A 23,426-nucleotide genomic window follows, 5' to 3' on the forward strand; every position below is an offset into this window, starting at 1 on the left:
CTCACAAGAAAAATCACATTAGTAGAGAAGTGAAGAGCGCGAGGGGGCCCAGTAGGCAAAGCTGGCCAGTAGTATAATAATTCAAAGACTGCAGGTAAAAACAGCCCCTGGGATGCAGCGGTTCGTCATGTACTCAGTCAAGGAAGGAAAACAAGAAGCCAAAAATTGTGGTGAAATTATTTTCCTGAAAGAGGAGCTGCTATAAATATAGATGCCGTGGGATAGAAGGAACAGGAAGAATAACAGCAAGCCTGGATTCATAATGAGAAGCACATTACAGTTCCAAGTATCACTCTCAGGTACTGAGAAAAAACCACAGAGGAGATGGGCACTTGAGGAGAACGGAGTGCCTCCATATTCTAAGATGATTAATTCAAGCTTACGTATAGGGCAGGATCAAACACATGATACCAACATCTTCTAGAGCTGAAGACTTTTCCCTAGGGGTGGAGGATAAGAATCTAATTTAGAAGAGGTTGTTAGTGGCAGCCACCTAGCACAAGACTGAGGGTGGGTTTGCTGGGCAGACCTTAGGGTGTCCCCCATATTTCCCACCCCTTTGTGTCCACTCCCAGTATAATACCCTCCTATTGAGTGTGGGTGGGACACACTCCCACCTGTGACCTGATTCCAGGCAATAGATTATGGCAAAAGTGATAGGATGTCACTCTCAGGGGTACTTTATGTTACATAAGATTCCCTTTTAGCAGACTGGACAGGAACCTCTGCTTGCTGAAACAAGCAGCCATGTTGAAGTCCATATGGCAAGGAATGATGTGGGGAAGCTCTAGGGCCTGGGGGTCAGCCTCTGACCTACAGCAACCTGAATGGGCTTGGAAGTGAACTCTTCCCAGTTGAACACCAGATAAGTTTGCAGCCTGGCTGATGCCTGGACTTCAGTATTATGAGAACCTGAGAAGAGGACTCAGCTCAGTCATACTCAAACTCCTGGCCCACAGAAATTGTGAGATAATGAATGTGTGTTGTTGTAAATCACAGAATTTGTGGTAATCCGTTACACAGCAATAGAAAACAAGTACAGTGGGGGAAAAACAGGTGAAAAGGAATAAAGAATAACGTCAGATAACTTCGAAACAGGAAGTAGCAAAGCAGCCATGATGCCGGTATTCTATTTAATCACTATTTAATAACATTTCAGCTTCCATACCTTTTGCCCCATGATCCATCTAACCTAGACTCTTATCACTTCTGAGTCGTCCCCTCCTTCCTTGAGATAGCATCTCTGTGTTGCACTTTCCGTCCAAGGATGACAAAATGTTTTGCTTCTAGGTTTTCTGTACAGGAGGTCTGGCATTATGCAAAGTTGTGAGGAGGTTAGTTTGGTGCCCTGTTCTTTGGATCATCTCCTGTTCTCATGTAGAACCCTTCCCCCAAAGGGCACAAAGAGCCTCTTGTTACTACCCCTCGCCTACCCTACCCCATGCTCCATACCTTGTAAATTTTTCTTCTTTCCGTTAAATTTTGCCTATTTCTTTTGTCCTAGTCCTCAGACCTTGCTTGGTATCATTGAATTCAGACTAAGGGCAATCATCTGGTGTCAGCTTAATGAGACATCTCACTGGATAACATTTGTGCTTTTCAGCAGATATCTTCGAAACTCCAACCAGTGGGAAACTTGAGAAACGGATGAACAGATGTATTGTCCAAGCAAGTCTTCCAGGAGCCCACAAGCTACAACCTACAGGGACAGTGGGAAACAGCTTCCCTGTCTCCTCCAGAAGGTTGCCTATCACTTCCTTCCCACTGGGCCTCTTGTTGGCTGGGGGCTCTGCTATGTGACCCTTATGTTTATTCCAGAAGCAATAACAGCAGCATCTGTCTACTGCCAGGCAGGTGTCAGACATTCCCCCATGTGGTAAGGGGGAAGGATTGCTAGTCTTCTACTCATCACAAATATATTACTCACATCTGAGTTTCTCCGTAGACAGCTTTCCTTCTTACATATATTTCTGATCTGTAGGGAAATGTGCTTTCCTATGGTAGGAGTGGGAGAGAAGCCAGTACATGGAATCCAACACAGGCTTGCTGAACTCCCACGATGAAGTGAAGTCTCCACACCAGGGAAGGCCTCTCGTTCCTTCTACAAGGAAGATCCAGAAAAGCTCTGTCCCCAGGAGACTCAGAGACACTCTTCACCTAGATTGTATTGTCTCGGCCTCCAGATCCTTGTGCAACTCGCTCGCTCTCTGCTTGAAATGCCCTTCTTTTACCCCATTTGAATTCAGTTAGTTTAGGGGTATGTACCGGTGGACATGCCTGAACTGACTCCAGGGTGATTAGGATGTCTGCTCCAGGCCCCAATGAGCACACCAATCATGCCATTTAACACCTTGCCCAGGAATTGTCTCAACTGCCTGTCTCCTGCACTGTACAGCAGGCTTCTTGAAAGTATTGGCAGGGACGTATTGTCTTTTTTTTTTTTTTTTTTTTTTTAAATATATTTTATTGATTTTTTACAGAGAGGAAGGGAGAGGGATAGAGAGTTAGAAACATCGATCAGCTGCCTCCTGCACATCTCCTACTGGGGATGTGCCCGCAACCCAGGTACATGCCCTTGACCGGAATCGAACCTGGGACCTTTCAGTCGCCAGGCCGACGCTCTATCCACTGAGCCAAACCGGTTTTGGCGGGACGTATTGTCTTTTATCTTCAAATTCTGTCTCATTGTCCAGCACTGAGTAACTGGCTTATGGATTAAAGAATGGATGAATGGCCAATAGGAAGCAAGAACCTGACCTGTTCAAGCTGAAAATAAGAAAAAGATGATGAGCCCGACTGGTGTGGCTCAGAGGTTGAGCATGGACTTATGAACCAAGAAGTCTCATTCAATTCCCAGTCAAGGCACATGCCTGGGTTTCAGGCTCAATCCCCAATAGGGGGCATGCAGGAGGCAGCTAATCAGTGATTCCCTCTCATCATTGATGTTTCTGTCTCTCTCTCTCCCTCTCCCTTCCTCTCTGAAATAAATACAAATATATTAAAAAAGAAAAAGAAGAGGATGATTCCACAAGGTCAGGATCTGAGAAGGAGGTGATGTTATTAGGTGCGTTATAACCTGCCCATGAATCTCTGTCCATCCTGTCCCACGCAATTATTGGCCAGTGAAGGTTTTTTATGATGTTTCCCAAAAGGGTGTCTGTGGAAACCATTCAGCTGAGGACAGGAAGCCAGGCTTGATGAACAGAAATAGGGGTGAGAAAGTATTATGAAACAGTGATATAAGCGTGTTTTACTTTCATGGAAATATCTGATATTTTTTTTATAGTCACAGTATTATATAAACACTTCATTTCTCTATTGTATGCATAGAAGTTATGTTGATGAGACCTAATTTTGCCCTGTCTCGGACTTCCTGTAATAAGTTATGATGTATAACTGTTTATAAAGTATGGTGTTATTTGATTATTTAAGTATGTCATGTCACATATTTTCCAGGAATATTAACGTTATATTAAAATGCAAGTAACTAAGACATCTTTTTGGAAAATATCATGAAGTGGCTTTGCTGCCCAATAATTACATGAGACAGGATGGGACAGATAATTCATGGGCTGATTTTAATGTAGAATACTGAATCACATCACTTTTTTCTAATAGAAATAAATATGACTAATACAAGTAAACAAGTTCACTTATTTTTTTTTTTTAAAGTTTCCTTCTCCCATCCTGGTTCCTTTGCCAGCATCGCAGAACTGGAATGAGTGCACAAAAGAGGCCTCTCCTTACCCAACCCCAGGGAGCAGGACTGTGGCGGGTGAAGTGTATTTCTGAAGAGATCTCCCCGTAGGGCTCTCCTCCCTTCTCACCTCCCCACTTCCTAATGTCCCTCCAGAGTTCCAGAGCCTCTCTTCTCTAAAGTACACGCCCTGTGCCTCCTCCCCAAGAAGCCCCTTCCTGCTTGGAAAACATTTTTCTTATTAACAGGACAGACATGGATCAGAAGGCAGCTTACTTTAGCCTTTACGTCGAGGACTATCATTATTTCCCCTGAATACAAGCTCTTTTTTCCTAGACCTCCAAGCCTCCTACACTAGTAGTTTAGAGTCTCAACTTTAAACCCACAGTCCCTGATCCTGACCTTCCAGTTTCTTCTGGTGAATCCTCAAATTTAACTTTTGCTCTAACCATACTTCCACACCATTCTGTTTAAGGTTCCCAGTGACCCTCTTACTAAACGCTGTGACCTACCTTTTCCCATTCCTTATTCACCTTGACGTATTTTATGTTGGAGTCTGGGCCCCAGAAATATGAGCCCCATGTGTTCTCTAGGGCATGGGAAGACCAAGGCAGAGTTGTAATGGTTTGAGTGTCTTGGGATATCCTTCTGGTCCAAGCTTCCACTGGCTCTGGATGTAGAGGCCCTGCCTATTCCCACCAAGCACACTCCCACCTCCAGCCCTTGTCACCAGTTGTTTCCTCTGTCTGGAATGCTTTTTATTTAGGTTCTGCATAGTTATCCTTCTCACCTTCTTCTATGGCAATGGCAATGCTATTGCTCACATCTCCACCTACAGGTTGCTACACTAATCCAATCCTGTTGCTTTCCAACTTTTAGGAAGTGCTCTCTTTCTATTGTGCTGGAAGTTCTCCTATTATTGAGAACAACTATATGCAAATAGATTGGATGGCAGAACAACCAAATAACCAATCAAAGTGTAACATGCTAATGATATGTTAAGGGTGCTCAACTGCTTGCTATGACATGCACTGACCACCAGGAGAGAGACACTCCGACTAGTAGATTAGCTCGCTGCTGGGGTCTGGCAATCGGGACTGAGCAAGATGGGCTGAACACATCCTGGAGCCCTCCCACAGTCCCGCCCTGGCCTGATCACGGTCCCTCCCCAGCCTGATTGTGCACTGGTGGGGTCCCTCAGCCTGGCCTGCACCTTTACGCAATCCGGGACCCCTTGGGGGATGTCGGAGAGCTGGTTTCAGCCTGATCATGCAGGCCACTCCCCTTGGGAGGGCACTGATGCAGGGCACTGCTGTGGCAGTGCGAACCTCTGCCGATCAGGACTGATTGGGCGCGAGCCTGTGCAGGCACAGTAGGTCTGGGATGAGCGGGAACAGCAGGTAGGAGCTGCAGGTGGCATTGGACTGAGGGTTTTAGCCTGATCCCTGAAGACCACCCAGAGGTACCCCACCCATGCACAAATTCGTGCACCAGACCTCTAGTATATATAATATATATATGTATGTGTGTGTGTGTGTGTGTGTGTGTATGTAATTAATCTAAAAACTGTCTCTTCTCTAATTTCTATGAATTCATGTAGGAAGGAGAGTTTACCATTTTGAGAATTGAAAGAAACTGGAAGGGGATGAAGAGGATAACTATGCAAATTTCTAAAGGAAGAACATTCCAAACAGAAGAAACAATTGGTGCAAAGGCCATGAGGTGGAAGTGTGCTTGGCAAGAATACGCAAAATGCAAGACGGCTGGATCTTGGCTGGAACAGAGCCAGAAAGGGAGAAAATAATGGAAGGTGAGTTCAGAGATGGAAGGGAACAGTGGAGTATAAGGAGGGTTGTGTGATGTGGAGCCTTGTGGCCATTGTATGCACTTTGGCTTTTACTCTGAGGAAGGTGGGAAGACATTGGAGGATTTTGAGAAGAGGAGTAACAGAATCTAATATTTTAGGTAACAACTCTGGCTGCCATGTTGAGAACAGACTCAAGGGAGATGATCAGGATGCTAGTGCCCACATCCAGGTTGGAGATGATGCTGGCTCAGACGGTGGCAGCAATGGCGGTGGTAGGAAGTGGTGGATTGTGGATATACTTTGATTCGAAAGCCAAAAGGAGTCCTGACAGGTAGGATGAGGAGTGAGAGAGAGAGAAAGACAGAAGTCTGGAATAACTCCAAGTTCTTTGATATGAACACTGAGAGATAAAGTTGCCATCAAGATATGGGATTGCTGTAAGTGGAACAAGTTAGCAGGAGAGGATCAGGAGTTCTGTCTCTGACATACTGAGTTGAAGATGTCAACTGGGTAAGTCTGGGTTCAAGAGAGAGGTCTGGAATAAAGCATATATTTGGAATGGCACTTAAAGACACCAGACTGGGTGGATCACCAAGGTAGCGAGTTTGGTTAGAGAAGGAAAGAGGATCAGGAACTGAGCCCTCAGGCACTCCTATGCTCTTAGGACCAGGAGATGAGAAGGATCTAGACAAGGAGACTGAGAAGGAACAGTCAGTGAAATAGAGAGAAAAAAAGAAAATGTAGTTTGTACATATGTTGCATTTTAATTCAACACATTATGTAGCAATCTGGATTGAAAAATTGGAACTAAATTGGAGATCATTCTTTACTTTGAGGAAAACAATCTGATGCAATGGATAAACTATTGGCCTAGCACATTATATAAGTACTTTTAAAATATATTCTCCACACCTCACCCCTGCAACCCAGCACAGTAACAGGTGGTCTGTATAGAAAACTACCTTTGGTCTTTCTAGTTGTTGCTGAAAAGAAAGCTACTAAATTACTTTAGAAAATGAATGAAAATCAATTAGGTTCGTTAGCAGGGTTGGGGGAATAGAGACTGCTGGCAAGTTATGAATATTCTAGGACGTGGCACCTTCTATAATTCAAACAAGGAAGGGTCTGCCTAGGGAGAATGCAGAGTGGCCAGGGGTAGGTTCTAGGGCAGGGGTGGGCAAACTTTTTGACTTGAGGGCCACAATGGGTTCTTAAACTGGACCGGAGGGCCAGAACAAAAGCATGGATGGAGTGTTTGTGTGAACTAATATAAATTCAAAGTAAACATCACTACATAAAAAGGTACGGTCTTTTTTTTTTAGTTTTATTCATTTCAAACGGGCTGAATCCGGCCCGTGGGCCGTAGTTTGCCCACGGCTGTTCTAGGGTGAGGGTGGGGTAAGAGGGAAAGGCTTATATGTATGCATGCTTATAAGCCTAACCAATGGACGCAGACAACAGGGGGGTGAGGGCATGAGTTGGGGGGTGGGGTGGGGGGCAATAGGGAGATAGGGACACATATGTAATAACTTAATCAATAAAGAAAATAAAGAAAATAAAAAAATAATAACTTTTATCTTTTAAAACAGTTTTAGGTTCACAGCAGAGTTTCCATATACCTTCTATCTAAGGTCTACCTTTTTTCCTCCAGACTTAATCTGGGCCAGTCAAGTTGCTTAATTGATGCTTCCATTTTCCCACCTGTAAATCGAGGGTAGGATGAATTCTATTAAAACGCTGAGGGTCTTTCAGGAAAGTGTTCTGTAATGTCAGGTTCTTATTAGAGACCTGAAGGAGAAGGTAGCTTCCTTCTCCTATTTCTGGGAGCCAGCTGCAAATGACTAGGATTTAATGAGTTATCAAGACTGTGTTATTTAAAAACCAATGAGATCAGTGCTTCCACATCAATAAATATGTGTGACTGCCCCCGGGGAGCAGCGCCTAACTACCATGTGAGCTCATAAAGGTGGCTGCGCAGGCCCCAGGCTGGGGCTTCAGTCTCCCCACAAGGCAGCCAGGTCTCCTGATTTGTGACTCTGCTGTCAGGGCCCCCAAGATTGTCTCCTGGCCCCTTGACCTTGGGGCAGGGGAGCTGAGCTGAAGCCTTTCCACCAGCTCCTGTGCTCCTTCCAGGGCCCATGAATCTCACGGGAGGCGATGAGGTAATGGCTAGAACAGCACTCCGGGCTTCCTGACATGACCCTAGGCAATCGTGCTGTCCTGTACACAGAGGGCAGCCAGCTCACTCTGTCAGAAAGCACTTCAGCCTGCTGACTGATGACTGTGAACAGGATGAGTTCAATTCCTTGCCTCACACTTTCCACAGCTTCTCCTGCCAAGCTCTTGAGACTTTGAGAGAAGGGAGAGGTTAACTAATTACCTTGAAGAACTGTCCCATACTGGCTGCTCCGGGAATTTCAAACCTCAAGACCACACGCTGTCGAAGGCTCAGTGTGACTCTAATCATATTCCTGGAAGGTGGCTACTGCAAGAGGAAGCAAGGCAAATAGAACCAATAAGCTCTGGACCTGGCGGGAAATCCAACGCACCAATCAAAAGATGGCTGGAACTGAAGGATCCATCTTGATAGCAAAGTCTCGTTGTCAGCAAAGAGCTCCACACCCAGTTATTCAGCAAGCTCATCCTCATTATGAAAGAAGCACAGGCCACTATTGTTCTAATACTTTGTGTGTAAAGATGAACTAAAAAGCTGTGGCCTCTGCTCTGAATCAAGTTAAAGTGGGTATCATGGAATGATCACAGGCTTACTGTCCAGGGAGGGAATTCTAACTTTGTCCTTCATTGATTTTCATATTATTTAACCACTCGGGACCCTAGTTTCTTTATGTACAAAACATAAAACAAGCATGTGTGACCTGCAGGGTTGTGATGAGATATGGAAAGTGCAGGCTCCAGCTTGCTCTCCTAAGGAGAAGATAGGTAGGAGAACTCTTCCTATAGCACTTAGCACCTGCTTGGCACATAGGAAATGCTCCAAACATGGTAGAAACTTATGCTGGAAGCACTTAACACTGTGCAGGGCACATAGTAAGCACACTGTAAATGCTAAAACTCTGTACATACCTGCTGTTGCTGAAAAATAAAGAATTCTTTCAATCTTTTGCAAGGCCATTCATCTCACCTTGATACTCAAGACATAACATTTGTCACTGGCTCTCCACACACCAAATAGTTCTGACCTAGTCACTGAAAATAAGATGTATTGTTGGTGTCTGTGGAGACCACAGAGAGCGTGTGCTGCCTAACGGCACACCCTGGGCTTGAGTTTCTCTGGCTCACACAGCTTACCCTCTGGAGGTGAGGAGCTTGCCCTTCAACAAGGTCTTTCCTCCAACCGTACGAAAATTCTCCTCTGAAATCAGAGACTCTCTGGGTATAATGTCAAAGCTACGACTTCTACTGAAGTCGACCCAAAATACCGGCATTGTCAGTAGAGGAAATTCAATTAACCTGATATCAGGCATTACATAGTCTGATATGAGGCATCTGACAAGTTCTCCTGCTGGGCTGCAATCACAGCCCAAGCTCTCATAGACACTTGCTCCCCTGGCTGCTGCAAATTAACTTCCAGAACATAATCTGCATTCCCAAAGCAGGGGGCTGAGAACCAGAATGGAGGGGGTAATGGTCCCTGTCCTGAGACCATCAATCTTATCTCTGTCCCTATTGAGCAGACTTGTTTGTGCTAAAACAACTATTTTAGTCTGTACCATATTCTCCTACCATTGTTCGTGCCTGGTTTGAGCTTTGTACCCCAACATTTGACTTAATAGCCAAACTCCTATGTATACCCTCTTGCTTGGGCTGGATATCAAAGCACCAACTCTAGTCACCTGCTTCAATTCCCAAGTCTTCCCTACTTCTCCACTTTGGCTTGATTCCTCATGATGGATCCTGCTTTCGCTGTCAGGCTGCCCATGGTGTTGGGTCTCCTTACCCTCCCTTTGCATGCTGGACTACCCACCATCGTGCACCAGCCTCCTTACCTCTGGGCCTCCCCTGTTTGTGTAGTCACCTATACCCCATCACTGACCTATTTGATTTGTTTGTTTAATACCCATTTCAAGTATTAACTGTTTTATGTGCTTTATCTTCCAAGTAAGATTAAAAGAAAAAAACCATATGAGATTTGTTTTTCTTTTATGCCTTCTATAACTTGGTGCTGGACTCAGCAAATATGGAGTGTCTCTGTAGGTCAATGCAAATAGTTCTTTAAAACGGGCTCTTAACATGACTCATCCTAAAGGGAAACAGGGATTGCATACTTGTTGCTGCATTCATCCTGCACACGTCTGACCTCTTTGATAGAGACCACTAACTGCCCAAGGAAGGTAATGAGAGGTGAGGTGAGCACTGCTATTGATATTGGAAACAGTGGGAATTGCTGATAGCAGACATTCAACCAAGGGTTGTTGAGTTAAATACTTCTGGCTTGGGGAGGGGGAGGGATATCTCACTTTCTCCCCATTCAGTTAAAAAAACTTTTCTGTGTGTGTAGGCAGGATGGCCTATGTGGAAATTCGTGGAGCTGACTTTTAGGTTCTCACTGATTCTTATTATGCTTTGTTAGTTAACTCTCTAGAACAGTTGTATCCAGGGATCCAGAAAAGGAACAGAAGTTGGAAACTACAGTGGAGATGATACCTTCCTCTGTGATATATTCCCTGATTTCACATGTGCTCTGGAGACTTCCGAAGCCCCGTGCAGCCTGGCTACCGACTCAAAGAGCTTGGTGATGGCACTGAGTCTCACCTGCCTATCCATTCTTTTTTTTTCTTTTCAAAAAAACGCTGATTTTATTCCAGGTAAAAATATGCCCAACCAAAAGTCTATATTTATCCTTCCTTGTAGTCAAGGGTGGCCAATGAGATGGAAGTGAAAATGTCGGGGTGGGATTTCCTGGAAAGTGTCTTAAAAAGGGATCAGCCAGTGGGCAGGAACTTGAATTTTGCTATACCTCCCTCCCTTCTACTTTTGGACTTAAATTTCAATAGCCTCTTGGAGCAGGAGTTGAACTGATACATCAGAAGTACACCTGTTGCCGAAACCGGTTTGGCTCAGTGAATAGAGCGTCGGCCTGCGGACTGAAAGGTCCCAGGTTCGATTCCGGTCAAGGGCATGTACCTGGGTTGCGGGCACATCCCCGGTAGGAGATGTGCAGGAGGCAGCTGATCGATGTCTCTCTCATCGATGTTTCTAACTCTCTATCTCTCTCTCTTCCTCTCTGTAAAAAATCAATAAAATATATTTTTTTTAAAAAAAGAAGTACACCTGTTTTCTTTAAGCCATTTTGTCTTTCCACTATAATCAGCCAAATCTGCCTCAGATACAAAGTCTTTCCACCCTCATCCACTCTAACCCTAGTCATTATCTCCCCTCCTCTTATTTTACTATTTAAAATTCACTTTGATTAAATAGTTTTTCTCAATTAGAAAGAAAGCCAAGGGATTAATATTTATCAGTCAATCATGGATCAATATAAAATGCACAATGAAATAATTTGATCCTTAGAAAATATAGGCAGTGGGAACATAGATCCGTTGATGGAGTGGAGTCGGAGAGAAACTTTGGAACATGGATCAACTAGAGAGGAAAGTTACTATAAAAAGCATCAATTTCTTAGATGAGAAAGGAGAGGATGACTCAGGATACAGGCTAGGGGGCCTGAAAGAGATGGAAGGAGCCCAAAGATCAACCTTTTCTCCTTCGCTCTTTTGTTATAGTCCTGGTAGGGCAGTGATGGCGAACCTTTTGAGCTCGGCGTGTCAGCATTTTGAAAAACCCTAACTTCACTCTGGTGCCGTGTCACATATAGAAATTTTTTGATATTTGCAACCATAGTAAAGCAAAGACTTATATTTTTGATATTTATTTATATATTTAAATGCCATTTAACAAAGAAAAATCAACCAAAAAAATGAGTTCGCGTGTCACCTCTGACACGCGTGTCATAGGTTCGCCATCACTGTGGTAAGGGCTACATGAATGTCACCAAAATTATTCCATGTGCTACCTTTAAAAGTGTAGCCCCTCCTTTATCATCCTCAGGTGTGCAATAGCTATTTTTGAGATGATTTTCCATTGGAGAAAAGCTCTCTACCCAGTGGCGGAGAAAACGAGACAGTGTCATGATAATTAATGTATTTCATACAAGGTTGAATGGGGTATCAACACTTAAAGGCCATAAGCTTGAGATCAAACTGCATAGGGCAGTGGTCGGCAAATTGCGGCTCGCGAGCCACATGCGGCTCTTTGGCCCCTTGAGTGTGGCTCTTCCATAAAATACTGACTTCTTTGCATGGGCCACGAAGTTTCAATTGCACTTTACATGCGCTCCCGCACGTGGTATTTTGTGGAAGAGCCACACTCAAGGGCCCAAGAGCCGCATGTGGCTCACGAGCTGCAGTTTGCCGACCACTGGCATAGGGGAAAGAAATTCCTTTATTCATGTCTTCATTCATCAAGCATTTTTAGAGCACCCTCTCTGTTCCTGGCAATGTGCTGGACTAGGCACAGACACATCAAGCCCAGGCCCAGCTTCAAGGAGCTCACCGTCTGGAGGAGGGTGTGGGAAAAAGAAACATGGAATGAAATGAATAATTGCAAAGGCCTTCCTACTACCTTGCTCTTGGACAGATTTATTGACATTCTCTAAACATTGTATTTAACATTCCAAAGCAAGGCAAGTGCTTTTACAAGGGCATTCAGGAAGGTAAGCAGTCCAGATATTTATTCTCCATGGTTAAGAACACAGGCGTGGCTTTAAATCTGCCACTCGCTGGCTGTGTGATCTTGGGCAAATTACCACTTTTTGCAACCTATTTTCTCATCTGTAATAATATGTAGGTTCCTGTGATGTGCAAAAGAAAGAATGTATATGAAGAAATGAGTATACATAGGAACTGATCTACAGAAGGATCCCAGGATTGCAAATTACTGAGTGTTTCCTGCTCATAGCCTCTGAAAGAGCTGACCCATCTGCATCTGGCAGGTAGCTTGCAGGCAGGCAGGGGGTGAAGGGAACAATGGTGAGGGTTGGTGAGGAGACTTGGGCAGTGCAGGCTGACCTGGGATCTGAAGAGTGAAGCACAGCTGGGGGCACTGATGCAAGGGAAGACTGACAAGCAGCCTCAGGAGGCCCGGAGAACATTTATTCTGTGACAACGTGGGTAACCTGGAGACCAGGGCTGAGATGCACTAACTGTCAACAACTGCTAGCTGCTGGCGGTATGAAGGCAAAGAGGACGCTGTCCAGGTTCCCCAGCTCCTGACCCACTGGAAGGGATGAACACATATGCAGATTTGATCACACAGTGTGGTAAGCATGGAGATGGAGTAGTACACAATTCGCTCAACTCATTTTTATGCCTGTAAAATGGAATCATGATAATACCATTTACCCTAGAGGGTTTTTGTGAGAATTAAATAAGAGATGCATGCAAAATATGTGTATATGTAGATATATGTGTATTATCTATAATATATATTCATATATCATACACACATATCTAAGCAATTTGTAAATTATGCAATATTATAGAATTTATAGAATTAATTTATTTCACAATTAATCATTCATATATAGTGTAGACTTTCTGAGGAAAATTATGGTCTTCCATTTCCCTTTATCATTGAACAATGCTGAGAACACAAAGTGATAAGTATTTGTTAAAATAAATATAATCAAAGTCCAGGCTATCAAGTAATTTAAAATCCCCTTCTTTCTGTCAATCCCATTTTGCACAGCTCTTGCCTCTTGCAAAGAGCTACTCTTTGCAAAGTAATAATAATAATAATAAAAATAAATAATCCTATATAAAAGAGGGATATGCTAATTAGCTGAGATATGCTAATTAGTCACAACCAGTAAGCAAATTGACCACCACTCCAACACAATAAGAGAGGGATATGCTAATTAGCCCTGATATACTAATTTGTCATGATCGGTATGCAAATTGACCATCACTCCAACACACAAAATGGCTGCCCCCATGTGGCCACAAGATGGCCACCACAAGATGGCCTGCAGGGGAGGGCAGTTGTGGGAGATCAGGCCAGCAGGGGAGGGCAGTTAGGGTTGACCATGCCTGCAGGGGAGGGCAGTTGGGGGAGACTGGGCCGGCAGGGAAGCAGTTAGGCACCAATCAGGCTGGCAGGGGAGTGGTTAGGGGGTGATCAGGCTGGCAGGCGAGCGGTTGGGAGCCAGCAGTCCTGGATTGTGAGAGGGATGTCCCAGATTGGAGAGGGTGCAGGCTGAGCTGAGGGACACCCCTCCCCCACCCAGTGCACGAATTTCATGCACCGGACCTCTAGTAATAATAATAATAGTTGCCTGGAAACTCTAGTTTTCCAAATGCATGGATGGGTGCCTTTACCACTGGCTTCAGCAAGAGCAGCGAATTCACCCAAAGACAGAATTTTCCCCAGGACAGTTATCAGAGGACAAGTTCTCTCCTCCAAAGATTAGCTGTGATCAGATCAGAGGATTACCTGGGTGTTAATGATTGACTGTGAGAAGCTGACTCCCAGACCCAGTCCAATAAATATACTGCACTCCTCACTTTATATCCTGAAAAGAACACATCTGAATGTAATATTTCCCCCCTTAAATTGGTTATATGAAGATTCAGAAAATATATGTACATAAAGCACAATCCGTATGACTGGCTCAGATCTCTGGAAATACATTAGAGGAATTCCACAAAAATAAGCTGTGCTCTCTCTCCAGTCTGCACTTGAGAGTAAAAATCTTTACAATCAGTTTATTTTTACCAGAGCGTTGACAGTTCTATGAAAGAAAAAGTGCTGTTACTTAGCACTAATCATTATAATTATACTACAATCGCGTTCTGATTATCTGCTCCCAGGTTTTTAAAACTGTGGCTGATGAGATTGTTTTGTGTCCTCTTTTCCATCTGTGGCTTGTGGCTACCTTTCATTAAATCAAGGCTTTTTCAACCCACTCAAGTTATTATGAGTAATGGGACGGTATTTTTTATAAGGATACATCTACATGGGCCCCCAATAACTGGTGACAACTTTATCTCCAGACAGATAGGTACAGTTACTCACGTGGGCATTGTGGAAACAAGAAACATCACAGCCCTGGAAAGCTTCAGAGACTATTTTTTTCATGTCTCTCCAATGGTATTTGTATTCTCTCATGCTTCAATGTGCGGATCATCTATAATTCATGGCTTCTCAGCAGTTTCAAACAGCCCTACCAAGCACCTTGTTATTGTGAGTGAATTTGATCAGCTGGGCTTATCTTTTATACCATAAGACAATAGATGGTGGCCTTTGGTCAGGTGTTTGTTTCTGAAAACAGAGATATAGTGGTCAAAATAAGGCAAGCAAACTGAGGTACATGGTCAAAGTCTGCCTTTTCAGGAGGACTATGTGTAGGCTCTTCAGAAAATGCCCAGTGGGATTGAGACCCACATGCCCAAAGGGGTAAGGAGCTCATTGAATCAAGCTTTACTGGTTTCTTTCCTCTCCTCTTATTATCCTCACTTCCTCTCTTGTGCCTCCTGGATGACCTCTAAAATAAACACTCTGCAATCAAGTCTTTGTCTCAGAATCTGCTTTTGGAAGAACCCAAACTGCGATTTTAAAAATTGCAAATATGGAACACAACCTGCTTTTCATATGCTCATTGGTTCCAGATTCATCTTAAGAGCTTTACAAAGTATACAATCCTGACCTCCACAGCATGAATCTGAGCCCTTGGATACTAAGTGCCAAGATCTCCATTTGTAAAAGCATTCAAGGGATTGGTCAGTCAGTTTAGGAAGTATAGCAGCACACAATCCAAATTTCCCAAGTTGTTTTGTTATTACTTCTACTGTTCTATCTCAGCAAACAAGCTATCATGTATAGATAGCAAGAACTAGAAACTCTTTTTTGATAGAAAGAAAGGTGTTAGTTGGTGGTGGAGGTGGTGACAATAGTTGGTTGGTAAAGCTGAATGTTTTCCTTTCTTTCTTGGTAACTCATTTTTGCCTAGAAATAAATTATGAGAAATTTAAAATGATGTTATTTAGAAAGCAAGTTACAAGAAAACCTTGCACATCCATCTTACTCAAGTTTCCTCTGAAACCATTTCCTACTTAAATTTCAAGATATGAATTAAATGTCATCTTCTCCATGACTATCCCTATGTGCCAAAATTAGATCCCCCTCTCTTAATTTTCCCCAAACTTTCTGCTTGGAGATTCACTTAAGAATACTTGCAGTGAAAAATTTGTTAGCTACTTGTTAAAATCAGTAAGACTTGTCTGCTTGATTATGAACTATTTGAGGACACTGTTCTTGCTATTTTTAAATTTATCTTGGAAACTCCCTTTCTTGGCATATCGCTGGGGCCCAATAAATATTAAACATGTGATCTTTTTAAAAATATAAATCCAGTTTAACTGATTCTCCGCTTAAGCCCTTCATATGTATTCCTACTGCATTTGGGATAATATGTAAACTTTTTATTTAGGATCTAGAAAACTGGAGAGTCACTCCTGCACTTCCAAGAAAAAACTGGATAACCTACAGAACTATAACTCCTCTCGAACCCATCAAACTTCCAAAGTGCCAAGGCACCCAACTACCCTGAAATCTAAGACAAGACACTGTCTCCAAGGGGAGATGGGATGTAAGCCGATGCAGAATACCATATAAACTAGTAAGAAAATGCAATGTTTTATTTTTAACAAACTGTGATAGGCCAAATAAGAGCTAGCACTAAATTATAGAACTCCTACTAGCTGAAGGTTTTTTCCCCCTCGACCTCACTAAGTGTTCATATGAGGGATGGGGTCCAGGCAAGAGACTAGAGAAAATCTCCTTTGTGGTAGGGGTTGCAATGAAAGCACACAGCCACCACACTCAGACTTTTCTCCCCTAACTCCTCTATGGAACAAAAGCCTTGAACTTGCCCCAAAAGTCTCTTGGAGAAAGAGTGGACTCTCCCAGACCTGAAAACTGATGGGGACTGGGGAGCTTTCAGGCCACACTTGTAAGGCCCCTTTAAAAAGACCCAGAAATATTTAAGGATGTGCATCTCTCAGAAGAACTGGACTACCTTTGTGAACTGAAATTTAAGAAACGTCATTTGCAAATGTTAATACTTTTTCTCACCCACCAGCTGGTGAGGCTGGAGAGATGTCAGTTACACTCCCTGATTGATTGAGCCGTGATCCCATCGTCATGGCCGCAGTATCATTCCATCTGGCATTTAGGCTCTGTGATTGGGATTGTTTGGGAAGATGGCCAAAGTGATAGCTAGCTCGCGGCAGTCTGCTTCAGCAGCTGCGCGTACGCCCAGTCCACGGCTCAAAATGTATTAATCCAGACCAAATAAATGTTATTTTGGGTTTGATTTAGAAGAGATACGATCAAAGATGGGAACATTTTGCATGAATGAGTGAACATAATCAGTGTGCTAAATTATAAAGTTCAACTTATGCTATTTAATAGACGACTGTTTAGAGTTATGGAAATTCCATATGGAATCACATCTCCTGATTATCATACAAAAATATAAAACCAAATTATAGCTCGTGCTGATGCATGCTGGGTTAGGTAAAGACACTCCAAGGTCATAAAATTTCGCAATGTGTAACATTTGCCAAGGCTACGATGAGACTTCTTTTGTTTCTTTTAGAAAATAACTTTTACAGACCATGTCACCAAATGAGCAATTAATAAGAAAGAACACATCATTAAACTCTGCTCTCAGGTAATTTTCATGCCACAGTGTTCATTGTTCATAGCCCAGGCTTTTCTTAGTGAATCATAACATTGTCTTAATTATCACTACCATCCTCTGGTAATTGGTTTCCTTCTCTCTCATCCAGGACAAACCTTTGAATCCCTTTGCAAAGCACATACTCTATTTATCACATGGGTTGTCATCTTATGAGCAAAGGATCTCAAGTTTTCCCTCCCAATGTTCTTAGTGAATAAGAGCCCCAGGTGCCAGGAACAACAATGAAAAAACAAAACAAAAACTTCTTCCACAATTACCACAGACTCTTTGGATGCACAGTAATGGACAGCTTTTTGTTCCGGACTTTTCAAAGAAGTAATTAAAGCTTACCCTTCTGGAGCCCTTGGAAACACAGTCTCTAATGAATATGATTTGTCCCACAATTCTTTCCTTAGACAAATAGGCAGCAGCCAACTGATTCAAGCCTGACTTCATACTGGGTTAATTTTATGGTGGGAGAGGGCAAGATAGGCATGGAGTAGTCCTTCTGGCTTGTCTTAAAAATGGATGCTGGCTGTAGTTATTCACATAACAACTATGATTGATGTCGTTCCTGTTGAAACGTAGACTTCTTAAAAGTATGTTTGGCCCAGGCGGTGTGGCTCGGTGATTGAGGGTCAATCCATGCACTGAGAGGTCACTGGTTCGATTCCTGGTCAGGGCACATGTCTGGGTTGTGGGCTTGACCCCTGGTGAGGGATGTGCAGGAGGCAGCTAATCTATGTTCCCTCATCGATATTTCTATCTCTCTCTCCTTTTCCCTTCCTTTCTCTCTCTAAAAAAAAATCAATAAAAATATGTTTAAAAGTATGTTTGGGGCAACCATGGTATCAGATAATCAGCCTGCCTGAACTTTGCACTTTTCAACCAATTATTTTGAAATCATATAAATCCAGCCAGAAAGATAAATGGATAAACTTTGCATTAGCTAGTCCTTCCTCAGAGCTGTGTGATGATCTTAGACAATGGACTAATATTGATTTGATACTAAATGGATAGATTTGAAAGGTACCTGGGCAGAGAAAGTGAGTGTAATGCAGAGCAGTACATCCCAGACCTTATTATGTATACAAATCCCTTGGGAATCCTGTTAAAATGCAGATTCTGACTCAGCAGGTTTGGGAGTGGACCTGGACTGTTTTATTTCCAACAATTCCCAGGTGGTGCCAGTGTGACAGGTCTAAAGGCCTAGACATAGGCCCAGTTACCAACAGTTTAACTAAAATCAAACCTGATCATCAAACACATGCGAAATACTAGATAGTGGTTGGGAGCACGGTTTACAGCTGGGCAGACCTGGGTTAAGTCTCAATTCATCTACTCCACAACCAAGCGACTGAAGGCACTGAAACTCTGTAGTGTGGGGATGGTCTTATCCACCCAGAGGGCTGCTGCTGTCCACAGAAATGTGTAAAGGACACTTGATAGTCCAAGCGCAGAGCTCAGAGCTTGACATCGAGGAAGTGCACAGTGAGTGACTTCAGATGATTACCCTGTGGCTAAGCGTGGTTATATGGCCAAGATGTGACTCGGATCCTTGTCTGCACTGTCTACAGCTGACACCTCAGCTCCAAATAAACAGTTGTTCATTTTTTCCTTAAGTTAGGGGATATGAATTTTCAACACTTTGCATTTAAGAATTCCCAGATGGTAAAAAGCACATGCAACCATAAAACAAATGAGCTTCAGGAATATATTATATTGATTTGTAATATGTATGCTCCCATAAGTGATTCTTTTTCATTATAAGTTGCAATGATTTATAAATATTGTTTTGTGGATATCTTCATGCGCCCCCAAAAGTGATAAATAATGTCAAGCCTCACCCAGCTGTAGTTTGGGGAGTCTGTGTCTCATGTAGGTAGCTGAACACATAGGCACTCATTCCTGATCTTGGTAATGGCTGCTCCCTCTACTCTGTGCACTGTGGTCACTTCTGCTGCTGTGCCAGGTTAGCAGCACCACAGCAGGTCAGCTTGTTGGGCCCCAGAGCTCACAGGCCCCAATACCAGCTCTCTGTGCCGTTAAGGAGCCAGAGGTCTCCTGTGGGGGCAGTAGGAGGAGCGACTTGGAGGACAGAGAATTCCTCAATCTCCTTGTGCTGCGTTTTGTTTAAGGTGACTCCTTGCAGCCTGTCCATTTCCAAATGAGTTATATAATTTAGTGAACACTGCTTTTGCTCTTTTTAAAAAATATATTTTTATTGATTTCAGAAAGGATGGGAGAGGGAGAGAGAGATAGAAACATCAATGATGAGAATCATTGATCGGCAGCCTCCTGTACACTCCCCACTGGGGATTGAGCCTGCAACTCAGGCATGTGCCCTTGACTGGAATCAAACCTGAGACCCTTCAGTCCGCAGGTTTATGCTCTATCTATTGAGCCAAACCAGCCAGGCCTGTTTTTACTTTTGTACAGGCTCCTTGTTCTAGGATTCATACAATCACTGGGAAAATAGGACACAACTGTGATCACCTTTCCCCTCTGATGATGAGCTCTGTCTGAGGTTAGAGGGCCCCTCAGCCCCCATACCTCCACCCAGAGATGTCTCAGTTCCTGACTGCTGCTGTCCAGTCCCATAAGTACCCCAGACATGCTTTGTTGTGGCTGATCCCAATGGCACAAAGCTTGCCTTCTCTCCCAGGAGCCTCCACACAGCCATGTAAATAGGTCTCTGACTGGTGGGCTCACCAGCTGCCCAGGTAGTTGCAGACTTTTCTGGATATTCTTCCACAGAGGTTCTCTCTTCTATTCTGAATATCGAGGATCTAAGAACCTCTAATGAGAAAAATTAGAGGAAGTAAAAGAAAGGAAAATAACATGTATTGATTACTTAATATGTGAAGGAACATGGTTGTTTCTTTTACATATAAATTCTAGCTATACGGCAATTTAATGAGAGTTTAGTGTTCTATCCCTACTTAATAGATGAAGAAATTGAAGCTTACAAATATCAAGTAACTTGACCAAGTTAATAAGTTTCCAAGTTGGAATTTCAGCCTGAGTTTGGCCTCAGAAAACCATGGTATTTCCACTACACCACAAAGAACTATAAATTAAGAACAGAAGTGCCCACATAAAGACAATCTATTAATGTGTTGGATGCTAATGAACATTAGTCAGTTGATGGACATTAGCTGTGACATGTTTGCCAGGAATATGACCCTCTTTTTTTGCAAAGAGTCTTGCTATTTATAGAGCATTAAAAATTGCTTCATTGAATTCTGGCTGCACAATGTATTAATCACAGTTCGGTACAATATCACCAGTTACTAAATTCTAATGTTATAATATACCCTATCTGCATAATGACACTCAACTAGTAGGAAAGTGAAATAATGAAGCCATTTAAACTATTGTTTACCCGTGTGGCAGTGAACGGATTTAACATGTCTAAATTTTTAAGGAATTACTTGTGGGGTTATTTTTAACTAAATAGATTACATCAATTGGTTGATTTAGCCTTTGAAATTTCAAGAATCCAAGCTCTTCTCAATTCTTAAAAAGCATTTAAAAAGTTTAATATCTCTATCAGTCATCCTCAATTCCTATGAAAAAAAAGGACCCCTTAAAATTTAATTTAAAAAGTCAAACTAATACAAGTGCATGGAATTTTTTAAAAATCAAATGGGTTAGAAAAGATTATAATGAGAACCCATATCACTGAATTAACACTGGCTTAAACAATTAAGAAATGTATTATCTCACATACTGAAGCCCATATACAGGGTGACTCTAGATGTGTGTCTCAGAATTGGGGACCAGCTCAGGAACCCTCCCAGCTCAGGAACCCACCAAGAGTGTAGCTATGTCCCTTCATAGTCACTGGATGGCTGCCAAATCCACCTGTCGAGGACAGTGATGAAAAATTGTCTCCCCAATTAAGGAACAGATGCCGTTCTCTTCAGTTTGATCAAGTGCCTCCTCCCCACCATGACTAAAAGTAGCCAGTGACTTCAGGCACTGTGTGTCCAGATCAATAATCTCTACCTTATCAGATCCAACGTATTCTTTGAAAACAAATTCTTTATAAACCCTTTCTTTCTTAACTTTGATAGCATGTGATGGCCATCATAACCCATCTACAGGGACAATTTCAGAGAGTACTAACATTAACAAAGTTTCTAAGATAAGTTCAGTTAAGATCCTTCTCAAACCAGCTCCATCCAGGATCTATAAGCTTGGGACCTGAATATCCTAACTACTTGTCTCAGCTTTTGCTTTGATTTCTGTCTACTTTGACCAGTGTTGGAAGATTCTGTGTTGCCATAAATGTTCACTGTTGCTGCTGAGACTTAGGGGGAGGGGATATCCGTTAGGAAAAAGGATCTTGAACCTTGAACCTTCTCAGCTTTTCTGTATGACTGTCAGTATTCAGTGATCCCCACCAATGTAAATTCAGGCCATTGAGATAGTTCAGGAAACTGCTATTCAAGTGAATGGGGGATCTCAAGGATCTCAGGTCTAGGGAAGGAAATATAGATAAGCATAGATGAAAATACAAAGTTCAACATCATAGCTTTAGGAAAGTACACCTCAGAGACAGATCTTAGGGACCTCATAGCTTTGGATTTTCTAAATTCAGCTTTTCCCTGGGTCTGGTTTTCTCTATCCTACTAAAGGGGAAGTAGGGGAGTACGGAATATTTATTAAACTCCTCCTGTGTGCCAGGGACAGTTTTTTCATGACACACCATTTAACGCTCACTAGGACACTCGGAAGCAGCTGTTTCTGCACTTGCTCTACAGATGACAGACTGTGTCTCAGAGGGTAGAGGGACTGCAAGTTGAACTGGGTCCTGTAGGAGTCCCACATCCAACCTCCTTCCAGACCTCAATGAAGTAATTCTCACCTTGTCTGCCACCTCCTTTTTATTCTTATTTTAAATTAGAGTGTTCTTGAGTTCCCTTGTTCCCAGGAAAATGCAGACTAATATAATTTCCAATCCTCCAAGGCTAGCCTCCACATTTGTTGCTTAAATTCCTTCTACAGGGATCACCTGACTCTGCTCAGACAATATCAACCTTCGGAAAGTCTCTGCTCTGGAGGCAGCCAAGCCCATTTTCAGATGCAATGGTAGTTAGAAAGCTCTTTCAGAATTTGCCTCCCTGAAACTTGGCCACTGGTGCTGGTTCGGCTCTCTGAAGCATCCTTTAAAAGTCTCATCCCAGCTTAGCTGGTGTGGCTCAGTGGTTGAGTGTCAACCTATGAACCAGGAGGTCATGGTTCAATTCTGGGTGAGGGCACATGCCCAGGTTCTGGGCTCAGTCCCTGGTATGGGACATGCAGGAGGCAGCCGATCCATGGTTCTCTCTCATTGATGTTTCTATCTCTCTCTCCTCCTCCTTCCTCTCTGAAATCAATACTAATTTTTTTTTTTTTTAAAGCCTCATCCCTATATCATGGGGTGGCCATATAAACATTCAAGCTGTAATTCATTCAATTATTTGCTGTGAGCAATGAATGTGTCCACTGAAGATAAGTCATCTGATAACACTTGAGTTATCTTATTTTTTGGTGTCCAGATCTTTCCACTTTCTTCCCAAATGCCAAGCTTTGTCTAATATATATTTTTTCAAATGGTTCCTATTTTCTAGTTTCCTATGTCCTACTCCATTCTTACCTTGGCCTCTGACTAATTCTTTTCTCATATACCTCAGTTTGATTTTTCTTCCAATTAGTGTTAAACTCCATGCTGGCTCCTGTCCAATGATTAAACATTTACACTAATCAACATGAATGTTTTATTGAATACACAAAAGCAGAGCCTTAAGAGCAGCAGAAAAACATCACAAAAACCGGTTTTATTCTCTTCTCCTGTCTTAAAGTTTATTCACTAGAAATCATAGAGAAGTACGGTATTTTACAAAATATTTTTGAGCCTTAGAAACAATGCAAAAGAGAACTTTCATGGTAATCATATTTGAGTTCAGGTATCCTACAAACCAGTGTGGTTTGTGGACCAGCAGCAGCAACATTAAGTGACAATTTGTGAGAAATGCACATTTGGGGGCCAGCCCTTAAACCCACTGAATCAGAAACTCTGAGGTGAGTCCAGAGTTGATAAACCCTCCAGGTGATTCTGATGCACACTAAAGTTTGAGAATTGCTATAAACTAACTTGGCTTTTGTCCTTGATA

At 42.7% G+C, this 23,426-nt stretch overlaps 1 long non-coding RNA gene across 1 annotated transcript; it reads left to right on the plus strand.

Annotated features, from left to right (window-relative positions):
* The first annotated feature begins 1,651 nt into the window (after positions 1-1,651).
* LOC139018267 (uncharacterized) lies at positions 1,652-9,571 on the plus strand. The gene is made up of 3 exons (XR_011472900.1): positions 1,652-1,742; positions 5,298-5,507; positions 7,831-9,571. It is a non-coding gene; the product is annotated as an uncharacterized lncRNA (long non-coding RNA).
* Positions 9,572-23,426: the final 13,855 nt, after the last annotated feature.

This window comes from Myotis yumanensis, unplaced genomic scaffold (genome assembly GCF_028538775.1).
Source record: "Myotis yumanensis isolate MYYU_CA2020_CCGP unplaced genomic scaffold, mMyoYum1.0.hap1 SCAF_10, whole genome shotgun sequence".
Taxonomy (NCBI): Eukaryota; Metazoa; Chordata; class Mammalia; order Chiroptera; family Vespertilionidae; genus Myotis; species Myotis yumanensis.